The sequence below is a fragment of the Pipistrellus kuhlii genome, unplaced genomic scaffold, assembly GCF_014108245.1.
Source record: "Pipistrellus kuhlii isolate mPipKuh1 unplaced genomic scaffold, mPipKuh1.p scaffold_m20_p_20, whole genome shotgun sequence".
NCBI lineage: Eukaryota > Metazoa > Chordata > Mammalia > Chiroptera > Vespertilionidae > Pipistrellus > Pipistrellus kuhlii.
This window is the reverse complement of record NW_023425516.1, coordinates 7,660,003-7,679,106: the sequence shown is the minus strand read 5'-3', so window position 1 is coordinate 7,679,106 and position 19,104 is coordinate 7,660,003.

Genomic DNA, 19,104 nt, shown 5'->3' with positions numbered 1-19,104 from the left:
ACTCCCTTTCTACCCAAAGCCAACAGAATCTTGAGACAATCAAATCTTGAAATTGAGAAGGTTACAAACACATTTTGTTCTAATTGCCCTTTCTATGCCATATCCTGGTCTTTTGAGATTCAAACACTGAGAACTGACTCCTTTGTTCTCTCTATTCTGCATTCTGCTGTGACAATGAACACAACACCCTTGATGCAGCTCCACTGAGGAGGGGGCCAGCTGGTGGGGATAAGTGCTGGGTATAACAGGAAGTTAGGAAATAAATCAGTCATTATATCAAAATATTATTCCACCGTGCCAATATTTCTTTTACTTGTCTTTTTTTTAACTTTGTTTATAGAGTCTTTTGTCATGCAGAAATTTATAATTTTTCCACAGAAAGACCTGTCAGTCTTTTCTCTTATAAATTCTAGGTTTTGTACCTTACAAAAGCCTTCTGATATACAAATTAAAAATATGTTCTCTGATATTTTCTTCAAAGACTAAGAATTTTGTTCTTTTATCTGCCCATCTACTGATAGGCACTTGGGCTGCTGCCAAACGTTGGCTATTGTAAATAACACCAGAATGAACATAGGGGTGCATTTACCCAATGGAATACTATTCAACTATTAAAAAAAAAAAAGGATCTCTTGCTCTAACTGGTTTGGCTCAGTGGATAGAGCATCGGCCAGTGGACTGAAGGGTCCCAGGTTCGATTCTGGTCAAGGGCATGTGCCTTGGTTGCGGGCACATTCCCAGTGGGGTGTGTACAGGAGGTAGCTGATTGATGTTCCTCTCTCATCGATGTTGAGGTTTCTAGCTCTTTATCCTTCTTCCTTCCTCTCTGTAAAAAAAAAAAAAAAAAAAAAAAAAGAGAAAGATCCCTTTTCCTTTGCAACATCATGGATGGACCTGGAGACTATTATGCTAAGTGAAATAAGCCAGTCAGAGAAAGACAAGTACCATATGATTTCACTTTTATGTGGAACCCAATGAACACAATAAATTAACAAAATAGAAACAGAATCAAAGATACAGAGAGCAGACTGACAGCTGTTAGAGGGGAAGGGGGTTTGTGGGTCTGGGTGAAAGGATTAAGTAAAACAAACAAACAAAGAAAAAAAACCTGATAGACACAGGCAACAGTGTAGTGAAGATAGAGGGGTAGGGGGAGGTACAAGAAGCTAAAGGGGGGATAAATGGTGATGGAAGGAAGCTTGACTTGGATTGTTGAGTACATAATACAATATACAGATGATGAATTATAGGATTGTACAACTGAAACCTATATAAGTTTATTAAACTAATATCATTTTTGTAATAGTCAATTCCTTATTTACTGATTGAAAATGCATTTTATTATAAACTAAATTCCTGTAAGTACACAAGTCTTGTTCTAAACTCTATTCTAGACCCAGAATAGGAATGAGATGGGAGTTGTGTGTTGTTTCTTCATTGGCTTCCATTCCTGTGTACATTTCATAAAGATGAATGCCACCTAATATCTAGACACTAAAGACAATGTGTTTTCATGAAATATGCCTCTAAATTTATTTATTTTTTTATTTTAAAAATATTTCTTTATTAATTTTAGAAAGGAAGAGAGAGGAGGGGGGAGAGATTGAAACATCAATGATGAGAATCATTGATTGGCTGCCTCCTGCACGCCCCTTACTGGGGATTGAGCAGGCAAGCTGGGCATATGCCCTTGACTAGAATGGAACTTGGGACCCTTTAGTCTACAAGCTTTATCCACTGAGTAAAAACAGCTAGGACCGTGCCTCTAAATTTAGACAAGCAACTTTATTTATGAACCATCTTCCAAGAGCTGGAGAAAATGTTGAAGGGAAAAATGTTGAACTCCTGAGAGATTTTTAAGATAATTTTGATTGTATATAAGTTTGCTTGTGATGAGACTTCATTGTATTCTGACTAATATGCTGTTAGATACATTTTGAAATGTATTTGATGGTTATCCTTATATTTATTTAAGTTTTCTGCCTATTGAGTCAATGTTTGCAATTTCATATTTCTAAAAACAAACAAACAAACAAAAAAACCCTTCTATTTCATCTAGATATTTAAAAGTATTGGCTTAAAGTTGTCCCTCGCATTCTCGTCATATTTAAAATTTAATTCTTGTCCTCTTTCTTATTTATAATGTTGCTTGTATAATATATTTCTTTTGATCACACTAGCCTGAGTTTTATCTATTTTATTGATCTTTGCAAATAACCACATTTTATTTGTATTGATTGGATTTTTGTTTTTATTGTTTATTTATATTTTTCTTCTTTTATGCTATTCATTTCTTCAATGGACTCTACTATTCATTTTCATGTTTTTTCTTGTAGCTAGCATTGACCATTTGCTTGAGCTCTGGCCCATAAAAATGAATGGGATTTTGAGAAAGCACATGTTTTCCTGATAAAATGAGGTAGACAAAGGCTAATACACTCTTTCTTTTTCTCCTTCCTGCTTAGAATATGAATGTAATGTCTGAGGAAACAACAGGCATTTTGAGAGATAAAGCAAATACTAATAGAATTGTAAAACCATTGACCTTGATATTGTTTAACCTCTGAACAAATGCCAGTAACTGCCCACCTCTGGACTTCTTTATAAGTAAAGAAAAACAGTAACAACTGGTTCTCTTTTTCATTTAAGGCATGGCATCGTTTTTGTTTGTGTGTTAGCTGCAGAAAGATTTCTAACAGACAAGTATGTCTACTGAACTTATTCCTAATGTTTCTTATTGCCTAATACGGTCACTTGAGATTATAAATTTCCTTGGCTGTATTTAATATGATTTAATATATAATGGTTTCATTGTATAACTATCTGCAGCTGAATTCCTGATTAAGCCAGGATTTTTCTCTTTTCAGGTAGATAGTTTCCCTTATTTCTTGTTAATTTCTCAGTTTATCGTATGTTTATGTGAGACCATGACCCATAGTACTCTGACAATTAAAATGTATTGAGATTCTTTTTGAAGGTTTGTGAATTTTCCATTGTCAATTTGTTAAAATACCATCATGATTGCAAAGGATAGGCATTATCTTTATTTTTTAAATATGTTTTTATTGTTGTTGTTTTTGTTTGTTTGTTTTTAGAAAGAGAAGAATGGAAAGGGAGAGAAAGAGAGAAACATTGATGAGAGAGAAAAACATTAACTGGCTGTCTTATGCACCTCCCATTCTAGGGATCAAACTCATAATTTGGGCATGTGCCCTAACTGGGAATCCAACAGTGACTTCCTGGTACATGGGGCAATGCTCAATCCACTAAGTTACACTGGCCAGGGGTATTATCTTTATTTTTTCATTCAAAGTCTTTCCCTTTCTTTCTGTCTATATCTGCCATCTGCTTTATCTATATATCTACCTGTGTCTACTTACTCATCTATTACATTCCTTTATTTTTGGATTGTTAATTTTGTTATTAAAATCTTATAAGTATTTTTTTCCTATTTGTCCCCTCATTCCTTTGAGAGTTGTATTAACATTTTTATTACTTTAATTGTGGAATTGTCCATTAATCTTTGTATATAAAAAGTTTTTATTTTGCAACAATTGTTGATTTCACTAATACTCATGACTATTATTTCCTCTTTGCTGATCATACTATTTATTCTGTGAATACCACTCCTTCTCATGATTACTCTTTCCCCCTGGACTTTTGTTTCTTTTGATATAGATATTGTACTTGTTTTTTAAAAAAATATATATTCTATTGATGTTTACAGAGAGAAGGGAGAGAGAGAGAGAGTTAGAAACATCTATGAGAGAAAGACATCGATCAGCTGCCTCCTGCATACCCCCCACCGGGGATGTGCCCACAACCAAGGTACATGCCCTTGACCAGAATCAAACCTGGGACCTTTCAGTCCGCAGCCTGACGTTCTATCCACTGAGCCAAACCGGTCTCAGCTGTACTTGTTTTTGTTATTATTTTTTAGCATAGTATTCAAACTTTTGTATTGCTTTATTTTAATATATGTATCTTTACTAAAAAAACTTAAAGCCAGGTCACCATTCTCAATCTGTGAATCTTTGTATTTTACAAAAGTTAATATATTTAATACTTATTGGTACTAAAATCTTAGTACTTTTTCTAGTCATCTACCTTTATATTTTGTATTTATCATTCTTTGTAATTGTTTAGTTAGCCTTCTCTGCTTTATTTCTACTTGATTATTACTCGGACCTATATCACCTTCGCACTTAGAATATACTTGTCTAGCTCCTTGTATACCAAACCAGAAAGGAAACTCATCAGGTCTAAATAATAATTACTATTTTTCATAATAATTATTGTGTTCAGTAAAATTGTCCTAATATTTCCACTATCTGGTGAAAAGTGTTGTGCAGCCTGGTGCCTTCTAAGAGGTCCCTCTAAGAATACAATTTCTACTATCTCACTTCCATGGTTGGGGATTTCTCACTTCTAGCCTAAACTCTTTTTTGACTCTGCCCCCATTGAGGCTTAGAATGAGCTTTTTAAAAAGTCATTTTTTTTTTTTTTTGCCTTAAGCTACTGAGATTCTGGACTTCCTTTCTGTGTCAGTTCATGTCATTCATCTTTATTAATGCAATATCCATTATATCTGTAACTGATGGTCAGTCTGCCACTTAAGCTGTGAAACACTTTAGAAAACCCCCAGCCATGTACTAATAGTTCTATCTATCATACTTGCAAAATGTGCAGCTCACAGCAGGTGCTGAGCCATGTGCCTCTCAGGGAGCCAAGGATGCACTGTCACTCTGTCTATATGGGACAGGGTCTCTCACATGTCTGAGAAAAGTGGGGGCCCAATAAATGCTTGTTTAAAAATATACATATTTTGTATTGATTTTAGTGAGTAAGGGAGAGGGAGAGATAGAAACATCAATGATGAGAGAGAATCATTGATTGGCTGCACCCTGCACGCCCCCTACTAGGGATCTAGCCCACAACCCAGGCATGTGCCCTTGATTGGAATCGAAGCAGGATTTTTCAGTTTGCAGGCCGACACTCTATCCACCGAGCCAAACTGGCTAGGGCTTAAATATATTTTTATTGATATCAGAGAGGAAGAGAGATAGAAACATTCATAATGAGAGAGAATCACTGATTGGCTGCCTCCTGCACCCTCCCTTCCCCCCATTGGGGATCCAGCCTGCAATCTGGGCATGTGCCCTGCCCAGGAATCGAACCGTGACCTCCTAGTTCATAGGTCAATGTTCAACCACTGAACCACGCCAGCTGGGCCTAATACATGCTTGTTGATGGCTTGATTTATGACTATGTCTTTAAGTCTCTAACTTGACAGAGAAAAATAAACCCTTTTATATTCCTTTTAAAGGAATAAAACCATTCAACATTTTGCAATATGTTCTCAAGTGGGCACATTGATATGGAATCAGCCATAGCATGAGGGCTGAGGGTCAGACCTTAGGAGTTTCCTGTTTCAATTGACTATACAATGACACCTTGATCATTTTGCTGCTCGCTTTCCCCATCTGTAAGATGAGAAGAAAATTAAAGGTGAGCACAGCAGGCCATAAAAACCAATATAAACATATTAAAATCCTGGCCGTATTTTCAGTACTGTCACGTTTGCCTGTGATTGAGCCTGAACTATTACAAGTGAAGTAAACACAACTGGAAGAGAAGGAGGGAGAGTGTGTTTGTGCTGCATATGTGTGTATGCTTAACTGTACTTCCGGCTTTTGTTAAGAACCGCATTTCTTGCCCCACGAAGATGTCTTACTTGTGCAGTGACATTTCTACAAACATTTCATTTTCAATAGCATCCAACACAAACACACTCCGTAAAGCCACCTTTCCCCACAGGAGCCTTTGGGATGATGAGATCAGATTTCTGGATCTCGGCAGGAGGCATGGACGTGTCCATGTGTGCGAGTTCCTGTGCGCAGTGACAGGAAGTTGTTCAGCTTTCTGCAATTCCTTCCCTTCATCTGGGAATAGACTGCTTTTTAGATGGGAAGGATGCAGAGAGCAACATTCGACCTGGAATCATTTCTCCCATATCTTTTTTTTTAATTAAATATATTTTATTGATTTTTTACAGAGAGGAAGAGAGACAGATAGAGAGTTAGAAACATCGAGGAGAGAGAAACATTCATCAGCTGCCTCCTGCACACCCCCTACTGGGGATGTGCCCGCAACCAGGGTACATGCCCTTGACCGGAATCGAACCTGGGACCTTGCAGTCCGCAGGCCGACGCTCCATCCATTGAGCCAAGCCGGTTTCGGCTCCCACATCTTAGCAGCTTTTTTTTTTTTTTTTTTTTTTAATCCTTACCCAAGGATAAGAGAAATCCAGTGGAGACCTGAGATTAAGCGTGCAACCTAGGTACATGGCCTTGATCGCAGTGGAACCTGGGACACTACAGTCTACAGGCCAAGGCTCTATCCACTGAACTAAATCAGCCAGGACTTAGTAGCTAATTTTAATAAACTTTGCTCTTTTGTCAACATATATATATATATACCACCCTAAAAGGCTTTTCTGGGCTGCACGCAAGGAAGATATACTGAAGCCTAATTAATCTATCAAGTCAAGAATCTACTTAATTAAAAATACAAAAGGAATGCATTTATGCATGGCCCATGGCCACAGACAATGGGTGGTGAGGGCCTAGTTTAGGTGGGGCAAGGGAGGGCTGGAGGAGGTCAATGGGGGGAAAAACAGAGACATATGTAATACTTTCAACAATAAAAAATTATTTTAAAAATATACAAAAGGAAAGGAAACAAAACTTAAAGCAAATAAAAATAAATAATGTTCATGCCAAAACCCGTTTGGCTCAGTGGATAGAGCGTCGGTCTGTGGACTGAAGGGTCCCAGGTTCGATTCCGGTCAAGGGAATGTACCTTGGTTGCAGCCACAACCCTGGTGGGGGGGGTGCAGGAGGCAACTGGTCGATGTTTCTCTCATCGATGTTTCTAGCTCTCTATCCCTCTCTCTTCCTCTCTGTAAAAAAATCAATAAAATGTATATTAAAAGTAAATAAATAAACAAACAAACAAATAAAGTCCAGAAGAGGAATTGTTAGGTCACATGGCAGATGTATGTATGTGTGTATGCATAATGTATTTTTGTTAATCCTCACCTGAGGATATCTTTCCTTTTCCCTAGGGCAGTGGTCGGCAAACTGCAGCTTGAGAGCTGCATGTGGCTCTTTGGCCCCATGAATGTGGCTCTTCCACAAAATACCATGTGCATGCACGTACAATGTGATTGAAACTTCGTGGCCCATGAGAAGTTGGTTTTCAGCTCTCAACAGAAATTTCAATCCTTGTACTATTGATATTTGGCTCTGTTGACTAAAGAGTTTGCCCGCCACTGCCCTAGGGCTTATAAAGGCTACAGATCCTGGCCTTGATATCCCCTCTGATTGGTCACTATTCCCTTGGATTGGTTACTATAGTAACTCCTGAGCTCAAGGTTGAACCTCAGGTGGGACCTGTGAGGTTCTCCCCCCTCCTTCCTTATTGTTTTCCTATTCTCTTGGGGCTTCCTTCCTTTATTTTGTAAATATAGACCTGTTGCTGTTCCCAGCTCCCTCATTCTATGGAAATATATAGCTTTAGAAGCTTTTCAGCTTCCGTATTCTATGGAGATATACCTTCTGCTGCTCTGCAGCCCTGTGCTTCCTCCATGGCCCCCTTAATTTCCAAAATTTCCTAACACCAGTCTTTTTCACCCCCCAAAATTCCTGTTTCAGTTTTGCTTTCTGTTGTTCTGATTGATTGATTTCCACTTGTCTGTCTTCCAGATCACTCATTTGTTTTGCATTTGCTAACCTGCTGTGATTTTTTTTTCTGATGTTTTTATTTTAGTTATTGTATTATTCAGGTCTGCTGGTTCTTTATTATACTTTCTCTTTGTCGAAGTTTTCCCTAAGTTCCTCTCTTCCACTCTGAAGTTTGTTGAGCATCCTCATGACCATTTCTTTGAATTCTTTATTAGGCTAATTACTTATTTCTGTTTTCTTAAGGTTCCCTCCTCCTCCTTACCCCCAGGGGGAAAAAATCCCATAAGGACTTTTCTCATTCCTTCATTTGAAAAATATTCTTCTTGCCGAAATCGGTTTGGCTCAGTGATAGAGCGTAGGTCTGCGGACTGAAAGGTCCGAGGTTCGATTCCAATCAGGGGCATGTACATTGGTTGCGGGCACATCCCCAGTAGGGAGTGTGCAAGAGGCAGCTGGTCGATGTTTCTCTCTCATCGATGTTTCTAGCTCTCTATCTCTCTCCTTTCCTCTCTGTAAAAAAATCAATAAAATATATTAAAAAAAGAAAAGAAATATATTTTTCCTCCTTTTTCATTTTGTTCGACTTTTTATATTGTTTATATGAATTAGAGAGGATAGCTCTCTCTGTGGCCTTATGTATAAATGTGGGTACCTGTGGTTTTGATAGTCAAGTAGGGGGCAAGTGGGTGACTAAGGCATCTGAGGCACTGGCTCCAGGTGGGGAGGACAGGGGTTGTTACACCCAGATTTTGTAATCCCCAAGGACCACCAGGGAGCCGAGTCTGATGCAAAAAACAAATGAGCCTCTTCCATGCCAGCATGGGCTCTGTCCCACTTATGCAGACAGCATGGAGGGAGAGCACTAGTTTCAACAGTTCAAGGGGTTTTATAGGGGTGATGATGTCACTGCTTTGGCTGACCCTGATTGGTTGGGTGAGGGCTAGGGTCCAGTTACAGTACAAAATGGAGTCAGGGGTTAGCCCTGCCCTGCCCTCTCAGTGCATATAATGATCCTTGTTGATCCTGTTTATATCTTCTGATGTGCTTTGTACTTTGAACACCTTGCAGGTAGGCCAGAGCACCTGGGTAGACCTCCCCACCTGCCTTATGGAGGTGGAGGGAGCAATAAACCATGATGCTCACATGCACCTCCCACCCTGGACAATTTTTGCACTTCCTGGAGAGCTTCCATGTCTCCCCAGTCTTCTCCTTGCAGTTCCTTTGCTGCTTATTGTACAGAAAGTGGTCTTGTGTAGAAGCAATCTCTGCACAGGCAGGCCGTATGTGCTGAGTGGTTTTGGGGAAGGTGCTTGGAGCTGAGTAGGCACTTCAGGTGCCTAGAGAAAGAACCTGCTGGTCTTGAGCAGCTCTCAGCAGGGAAGCCAGGAGGGTGTGAGAATGCCCTATTGTTCCCTCTTATTCCCTTTGTTTGGAAGCAAGATGCTCCAGGCAATGTACCAGTAGAATGCCTGCCCAGATAATCTTGCAGGAAGGCCAAAGCATCAGAATAGAGCTTCTCACTTTTGTCCTTTTAAATACAATATGTTTGGTGTGAGTCTCTTTGAGATCTTCTTATTTGGAGTCCTGTGCTTCTTGGACCTGAATGTCTGTTCCTTTCCCAGTTTAGGATGCTTTAAGGGACTTCTGGCATAACATACTGCTCTCAAGGGACCTCTAAAGTAGCATCTTGCAGCCGGAAGAAGTCTGTTCCCAGAGGCTCCCTCAGCTTCCCAGCCTTCTCCATTCCATCTCATTTTCTTTCTTTCTTTTTGATTTTAAAAAAATATATATTATATAGAATTTTTTACAGAGAGGAAGGGAGAGGAATAGAGAGTTAGAAATGTCAATGAGAGAGAAACATCGATCAGCTGCTTCCTGCACACCCCTATTGGGGATGTGCCCGCAACCAAGGTACATGCCCTTGACTGGAATTGAACCTGGGACTCTTGAGTCTGCAGGCTGACGCTCTATCCACTAAGCCAAACCGGTCAGGGAATTCCATCTCATTTTCTTACTCATTGCCAGAAGTTATTCATTCAGTGCTCCGTTGCCTCACAGATATAATTGCAACATAGGCACATGTATATTTGATTTTGCTCAAGGAAGGGGTGAGTTCAGCATCTTCTTACACCACCACTACCTTGAATCTCCAAAACTCAATATTTTAATGTAAAATCAATGTTTTGTTTACTTAAAAACTTCCCTCCCTAAAATAATTATAATTGTCTACCTTAGTGAAGAATAATGCTCTTTTAGGAGGAGAACTAATATATACTTTGTGCCTACTAAGTGCCAATGCCTTTACATCTGTGTTATGTTTGTACCTATGGTGTTGTTTTCACTCTCCCAGTGAAAGGGCAGGGCGGGGCGAGGATGAGCTCCCAACTCCGCCCCATAGGGCGGAGTTATCCCTAGCCCTCAAAACCCCTGGACTGGGAGAAATTCGCTCTCTTCCGCCATGCTGCCGGCATGAGTCGGGGAGCCTATGCTAGCATGGTGAAGGCAGTTTTGCTTATTGCATCGGACTCGGCTCCCTGGTGGTCCTTGGGGATCACGAAGTCTGGGCATAACACCAGTTCACTAACAGGGCTTCTGCTGTTCAGGCACCTTAAGAATCCTGCAGGGAAAAGCAATGTATAAGTGGGGACTAGAGGGAGAACCTCATGTCAACAGCCACACATCTGGTCTTTCTCTAGGCCTTTAATCTATCTTAATACTTTTTGCCCTCTCAGAAGGTGTTATTTTTGTTCTCATTTTCATTGTTATCATTGCATGATCTGTGTTTGTGTGTGTCTGTCTGTATTTTTTGTCTTCTGCGTTAGATAATGATTACTGATAAATGGGCCAGTGGAGAGAGGTCAGGGATTCAGAAAACCTGGGTCCCTACCCTACCTCTACTGCTGCCTCACCTTTTTTGACTAGGGGCCTCTCTTTTCATCTGCGATTTCTTTAGAAAATCCAGATCCTATTTTAGTCCCATCATCTCCCCAAGATTATTTTCAGATCCATTTTCTCTGACTCAGTCTTCCACCCATAAATGAAAATGACAATAACAAAGGTTGCTAATATTTTATGGAAAGATTATTAAATAGAATATGCAAGCATACTTTGAAAATAGAAATTCTACTTGGAGAAAGATGCATAAGTGTTAATACTATCAGGTCTGCCCATAAAGGGTGGTCACAGAATAATTTGTTTGCAAGGGACCTCAAATTTATTGATTTTATGTCCCCACCATTTATCCCTTATATCATCCAAATCAGAAGCTTCTACAGAATTGTGGGAATGACCTGCACACAGTGGACATTGGGTCACGATTCTCAGCAGCAAAGGGCAGAGTATATGGGTGAGTGGCTCTGAGTGTGTAGCAGTGATTCAAGCAACAGTCTCCGTCCATCTTCTTCGGGATGATAAATCAAGGACTCTAGCTTTTGAGGCTGCCAACTCAACACCTTTTATAGGCACTTAATTCACTCAGAAAATTTAAAAAAAATTATATATATATATACACACACACCTTAGAGAAAGTACCATTATTCTTCAGTATGACACGTGATTTGATTTTAAGCCTTTATATGTGTCTTCTATACCCTACTGTGGGTTTGAATCAGTCAAATGTCTGTGATGAATAGCTATTTCTGCCTAGGCCATTCACCTCCCACGTAGACTCCTCAAAGGATCTTTATTTTTTCTTCCCCTGCAAAATCATCAATGTAGCTTAGGGAGGCAGCACATGGATAAGCCATGTGTTTGATAGGAGTATTATGCCATGCCCTCTTACCACTAGATCTCTGCTTTCCTGCTTTGCAAAGCAATATTCAGAATAACTAAGAAGACCCAGTCACTCATCACTGTTGGCAAAACTTTGTCCTTGCTACCCCTTTCCCCAACTCCTTGCCCTCACATTCTTTCATAACATAGGTTGTGTAAGGAAATGGAAAGCCCTCTACCCTGAGATGTCCATAGTAGACAAGTTAATTGATCCACCCTTACCAGGTATGGTTGCGTTTTTAAAGATTGGGGCCTTCAGTTCCAGAGAGAACAATGTGGGATACATGGGCAGCCAGGATATACTTCTTGGGCAGAGAAGACTTTATAAGTAGCCATTTAATCAAACCTTGAACTAAGAAATCTTTCTGTAAAAGAAACAAAGGAAAATAAAAGAAAGGAAGGAAGGAAGGAAAAAAGAAAAGAAAAGAAGAGAAGAGAAGAGAAGAGAAGAGAAAGAAAGAAAGAAAGAAAGAAAGAAAGAAAGAAAGAAAGAAAGAGAAGGAAAGAACTGGACAAAGAACCAAAATGTTAATTCTACTCCCTGTTCTGCTTCTAACGAGTATGAATCCAAGCATATGATTGCCCACTCTCGACAGCAGTTCTCAGAGGAAAATGGAAATGGCCCTGGATTCTGTTTACTGCCAACCTTCCCCAAATTTGCTGGTAGAGTTCAGCATATTTTTAGATAGCATTAATATAATATGAGGCCAAATGATTCAGAACTATAGAAATCTCTTCACAGACCTGATTCCCTCTCCTCATAAAGTCTTCAAATTAAACATTTACCTGGAGGGAAGTGGTCAAAAGCTTATAAGTTAGCCACACTTTCTTGTCAGATAGACATCGACCCCAATGGAGGAAAGTGGAGCTGTTCCAGGGACTGCCCCTCCCCCTCCCAGTCCTTCCACCTTCCTCTGAGTTCAGCCTCACACCCACCATTGCACTGTGCTCTATGATCCATTGTCTGGTGGGCAGAAAACTGCAAAGAAGAGGTTGCCAGGGCCCATGTGTGTGCCAGCATCACTTGTGTGTAACCTGCATAAAGCCTCCACATCTGCCCAGTTAGCGTGGGAGAAGCAGGAGTTGGGCAGCAGTCCTAGACTAGAGGCTGGGGAGGGGGACCCCTCTGAGGGCATGACTTCATTTACTGTGCATTCATCCTTATTCCCCTCCAGAAATATCAATTTTTATTGTTTTCACGTTTTTCCGCCCTCTCGCAATTAACAGCAACTAAACATAAGTATTTCAAATGTATTTAACCTTGTAGACACCCAAGATCCTGCAGTTTAGGCCCAAACTACTTGCATTCTTGGTTTCTTGAAAACAAAGACTCACACCCACCCAAGGTGGCTCACCATGATCTCCACAAACTCCATGCTCATCTCTGAGCATCTGCAGTTGATTGAGTGATTCTCCACAGTTGAATGAGTTCCTGCCTTCTGTTACTGAACGCTGATCAAGGCTGGTGTCCTGTTGGTTGCTCTCACTGACCACACCAGGCTGCCCTGATCTTGTTTTGCTTTGAGTATCAGTTTCCTTTGACATGAAGCCAAGTGTGGGGGAAAGAGCAGGGTCTTACATATACAGGAGGCCTGACAAATCACTACCTGTGTGCGATGGACAACTTCGCTAACCGCTTTCCTTGCAAATTAAGGGTAATAATATTTGCCGTGTAGGAACACTATTGTTACAGAAAACTGGAGAAGAACCGAGCAATACTTAGAGAGATGGAGTTCCATTTAGTACGTGTGGGACCAGAAGAAAATGTCTCTAAAATTCTGGGCCCCAACATGGTTGAATTTTCCCTATTTATATGTTTTTATCTTCTTTGTCTCCCAAATATAGGGTGTTTCCGGCCCCCTTTGCAAGTTCTTAAAGAGCCCCTATGTGCTGGGGCCTTGAGACCTCAACCAAAGGCCTGGCCTGGTGCCAGCACTGATAACTTAGTCCGGGGAAGGTTTAATGGCTTCTCTGAAGTGGGAGTAGTCTTATTTTCCTTATTATTTAAGCAAGCATTTACAAAAGCCAAATCACAGGGTTAAAATTTCAAACAGCAGTTTTTATATAAAATGGATGCTTCGCTATAATGGCTGAGTAAGAAGGCATGTGCTAAATGCCTCACAGACTCTGGCATGTGGAGAGGTTCATTGTATGGTGGTTTATTCCCTCCACTGAGCCTTCAGGAGGAGGGAGAATATGCTCTGTCTTGACTCCGTCTATAACTATTTTAGTTCCAGCTTGATAATCACACTGACTATTTTTTTTTTTTTTTAAATAAAGGGCCTCAAGATGCCTACATCTCTACCTAAGGTTTTGGATAGTACCTAGATATTTACAATAATATATCAGGGAAAGTACTGTGGGAGGAGAGGGAAGCGAAGGAAGTCTGTCTTGACCTGTTCCCCACTGAACCTGTTGTGGTGACTGTGAGTTCTCTAAATGTCTACCCATTGCAATGTACACCCAAAGCGAATACAATATTGTATGCCGACTATAACTAAACCGCAAAAAGTAAAAATTGAAAAATAACTTAAGTGAGGGCCTGGGAAGTTGCAGGGTGTGTGTCTGCCTTCAAGCAGGACTGGTCCCATTTTCTTGTTTATTTATATAGTTAAACGTGTGGGGGTAACACTGGTTAAGAACATTACATAGATGTCATGTGCATGGCTTTACAATACAACATCTGGATACTAGATTGTGTCCTCACCACCCAACTCTGCTGGTTCCACCAACAATGATGCCCTCTTCTCTCGGTTCTACTTTCTTTTCTGGTGACTTCATTTCCTTGCAGACTTTCTCTACCTGTTAGGAAAGCTAACCCGCTAGAGCAGTACCTCTTTCCAAAAAGCACCTAGAGCCCAGCCAGTGTGGCTCAGTGGTTTAGCATTGACCTATGAACTAGGAGGTCACACTTTGATTCCAGTTCCAGCCACATGCCAGAGTTGTGGGCTCGATCCTGAATGGGGGGACTTGCAGGAGGCAGCAATTGGTGGTTTTCTCTGATCATTGATCTCTCTCTCCCTCTCCCTCTCCCTCTCCCTCTCCCTCTCCCTCTCCCTCTCTCTCTCCCTCTCTCCCTCCCTCTCCCTCTCCCTCTCCCTCTCCCTCTCCCTCTCCCTCTCCCTCTCCCTCTCCCTCTCCCTCTCCCTCTTCCTCTCCCTCTCTTTCTTCCTCTCCCTCTCCCTCTCCCTCTCCTTCTCCCTCTCCCTCTCCCTCTTCCTCTCCCTCTCCCTTCCTCTCTGAAATCAATAAAAACATTAAAACAACAACAACAACAACAACACAAAAACAAGCAGACAAAAAAAACAAAAAGCACCTATAAAACTCTCAGGGGGGAAAACAAATGGATGGGGCCAGGGCCACTAGCTCACTCTTGTAGCAAGAGGATGGCTGTCCCAATCTAACCCTGAGGTCTGATGCCCTGAGGTGAACAATGGGGGAGTGTACTGGGCACCCAAACACAAGAGCCCCCAGTCTCCTGCAGAGCCCAGAGGAAACTTGGTGGCAATAAGAATCCTGAAGGCAGCAACCCTTTCTGGGAACTTCTAACTGAGTATTCTCCAGTCCAGTGATACATTCCCCCCTCAGTAAGCTGCTTGCAAAGACACAGGAGCCGATGTGTGTTAGATGTTGTACGAGGGCTTTCATAGCCCTCATTTTGCTTAATTCACATCAACGCTGTCAAGTACATGTGTCATTATTTCCGCTTTAAGGACAAGATGGGAGGAGATGAGATGATATGAGAAAATTGAGGACCCCAGAATTGAGGCTGATAAATGGAATTAGACTCAGATCCAGCTCTTCTGATTTTTTAAATGTGAAATTCTTTCCCTTAAACTCCTAGCATGCCCCGTTGTTCCTTTTCTGAAATGATGATGATAATTCGTAGAAATCAAGGCCCGATGACTGTGACGATAATTCCGGTTGGGAAACACTAAAATTGCTTCTTTTGTGGGAATGCAGATTTAAATCTCGGTGTCCTTAATCTCTGCTCTGAAGAGTTAGACTTTCATCTTGCTATTCGCTTAAGTAAATGATCAATAAATTGGGCCGAAACTGGTTTGGCTCAGTGGATAGAGCATCAGCCTGTGGACTAAGGGTCCCAGGTTCAATTCCGGTCAAGGGCATGTACCTTGGTTGCGGACACATCCCCAGTAGGGGGTTTGCCAGAGGCAGCTGGTCAATGTCTCTCTCTCTCATCGATGTTTCTAACTCTCTATCTCTCTTCCTTTCTGTAAAAAAAATCAATAAAATATATTTAAGAAAAAGAAAATAAATTGGGACATCTCCTGCTCGGAGTCAAATCCTCAAAATAGGCCCACATAATGACATTATTCGTACCCTAGACCCATTCCATGCACATCAAAGTGTCTCGCTTTCCAAGGAAAGCTCCTTAAAGAGATAGGGGACCGCCTTCTTCCTGCCATGGCTTTCTCCCTCCTCCATGTGACATTGTAAGTCAGAGCTGGAGCCTGCCCTACCCTGGGTGTGGGGAGGGCAGGCCAGCTCCCTCCCCCAGGGCTGGGCTGTCCCAGCCTCTGAGCATGTGAGATCTGTCACAGCTCTGAGCCTCAGCCAGGCCTGGCCACAGCGGGCGGATGGCAGTGCAGAGCACTGGCTTTTGTTAAGTCCCGAACATTATTTCAGAGCAGCTTTTTAGATTTAAGCTCCCGCAGGTCTTGCCATAATAGCGGAGAAAAAGAAAATACACTGCCCCTCCCCCCCCCAGCCTACACCACACACACCTGCCGCCGCCTCCTCCTCCTCCTCCTCCTCCTCCTCCTCCTCCTCCTCCTCCTCCTTCTCCTCCTCCTCCTGTCTGGGCTGCCCTCTGCCAGTCGTCTGGCCCGTCCACCATGTGTGTAGGATTGGCCATCCCCCCTCCCAGGGCTGAGGGCGGCTGTCAGGGTTCAGCTGCATTTGGACAGCAGGGCAGCCAGGACTCTCCGTGCGGTTTGAGGCGGTGACAGGTGTGCGTGGGGGCCGTCCGCAGAGAATCAATCCCTATCTGTACCAGCTCGCCACACACCATGCAGCATCCTCAGCTACCTGAGGATGAGAGGCTTATGAAATGCCATCCGAGTTGCCCTTTCCTCTGAAGTTAAATACCTCCTCTGTTTCCCTTCTCTTATCCCTTATTTCTCACGTCTCCTCCTTAGCCCTTATCTGCAAACGGAAAAGTCATTTCTGTAATAGAGTTCTCTGAACGCCCCGGGAGAGAATACCATTCTGCCTGGAATGGGAGGTCTCTTTTTCTGACATTCATTTTGTTTCAGGACCGCTCATCCTCCCCTAACCCTCGAACTGGGAAGGAAATGGTGCAGAACGTGCATCTGGCTGATCCAGGAGGCAGACGCGGTCCTGCAGACACCTGATTAGACGTGCCCGGGCCTCCTGACACGGAGGAAGGAACTTTGATTGTGGAGTAAGGAGCTGCCATTTCAAAGCGTCCCCTTCCAATCAGAGCTTCCCCCAATCAGCTTCTCTAGCCATTGCGTCACCCGTAGCCATAGCGATTCCTCAGCCCTGCCGCAGACACCCTGACACGCCAGGGCCCAGGTGCCCACTGGGGAGGCCGCTGCAGCAATACGGTAGCCCAGCGCTGAGGCCTGAGAGCCCCTGAAGCAAAAATGGAAAATAGAAAGGAAAAACGCTGACTGCGTCAATGTGACTCTTTTCATTAGGTTGAATGAAAGCCTTCTGTGGATAGGCCAGGCTCAGCTTTGCGATGTGCAGTGACACCAGCGAGCTGCCGAATGATCCACAGGCCCGAGGGGGTGACTTTGGGGTGCACTCCACGTCAGAGAGGGGAAGGTGGCCTCTTCAGGAGAAACATGAAGGCCCCTGGGACATGTTTCTCTGTGTGGTAACTCCGAGCATTGAAAGAGATATGGCTCTCTGGATGGTTCAGCACTTAGCAGCACTCAGAGTCCAAATGAGACTTTTGGTTGAGCAGTCCCCCAGGATATATTCAGCCTCAGTGAAGGCACAAAGCACAGTTCCAAAGGGATCTCAGCAGGAGCCTGGGTTCCCCTCGCTCCTCCCAATGACACCCCGAAGACCGCATCCATCTCCCTCTGATTAAAATAGTAAAACAAGTGGAGATGAGCTGCTGGTTATGACGGATGGTGATGGTTGTGACAGAGCTGTAATCTGCCATCCCTGTTTCAGAGATGGGCTTGAAATGACTCCACCAAAGCCCTATAGGCCCTTGGGGACAGAACTGGGTTTGAACCTAGCCAGTTGCAGCTGGTCTTGGTCCACAAGCCACGTTGAAGATGAACAGTGTGTGCTGAATGTGCTTGCCATGTGCCAGGCATGTTGGTGTGGAGAGGGTAACTAACATGGATAAGAAACTGTGCCAGCATACATTGTTTTATCTCTCTTTAAAAAAAATTTTTTTTTATTGATTTTTCAGAGAGGAAGGGAGAGGGATAGAGAGCCAGAAACATCAGTGAGAGAAAAACATCAATCAGCTGCCTCCTGAACCCTCTCCTCCCTCCCCCCTTGGATGTGTCTGCAACCAAGGTACATGTCCCCGATCAGAATTGAACCTGGGACCCTTGAGTCCGCAGGCCGACACTCTATCCACTGAGCCAAACTGGTTTTGGCTGTTTTATCTCTTAATTTTTTTTTTTTATTACAACATATCAGGGCAAAATGGGGGATTTTAGGTTTCAGGGGTCCAGATAAAGGTGGTCCATTTTCATGTCTAGTTTATTTTTTAAAAAATATATTTTATTGTTTTTTTTTTTTTTTACAGAAAGGAAGGGAGAGGGATAGAGAGAAACATCAGTGAAAAAGAAACATCAATCAGCTGCCTCCTGCACACCCCCTACTGGGGATGTGCCCGCAACTAAGGTACATGCCCTTGATCAGAATCGAACCTGGGACCCTTGAGTCTGCAGACCGATGCTTTATCCACTGAGCCAAACGAGTTAGGGCTCATGTCTAGTTTAATTGATGGTAATCCTTGCCTGCAGTATTATTTCCTCTGCCTTAAACCCAGCCTCTACCTCACTTTCACCATCTCTTATTGGACTTTTAAAAACTATCTTAGAAAATGCCCACTCATCACTTACTTCTTTGCATTCTGATCAGAGTAACTATGTGTCCCAACCATAGGCAACTCAGTTCATCCTTAGAGTAACATATTGGCTTTCCTGTACTTTGACTGATATGCGTGCTGTTTCATATCATTTGTAATCTCATACGCTATTAAAATAGCAGAGTTATAGGTAAGAATATCTGATATGTGCTTGCATCCCTCATGGTATTTAGTAGGAGACAGTAATTTAGATGTTGGTCTGAGAGACAAATGTTTGGGTTCGAATCCTGGCTCCATGGCTACCAGCCATGTATAATAGTTGTGAGCACATTTTCTTTGTGACTCAATGTCGTCATCTAAAAAATGGGGATTATTGTCCCCCTTCATAGGAACTAATGAGGAAAATGCGTGCAAAATAGGGACTAGCAAAGGCTCAATAAATATCAAGTAGACTTAGTCATTTGTTACTGCTGCCACACATGTGGGTGCTTAGTGAAAAATTGGGACAGATACAGATTTATTGCCGTTTAGGGTAAGGGC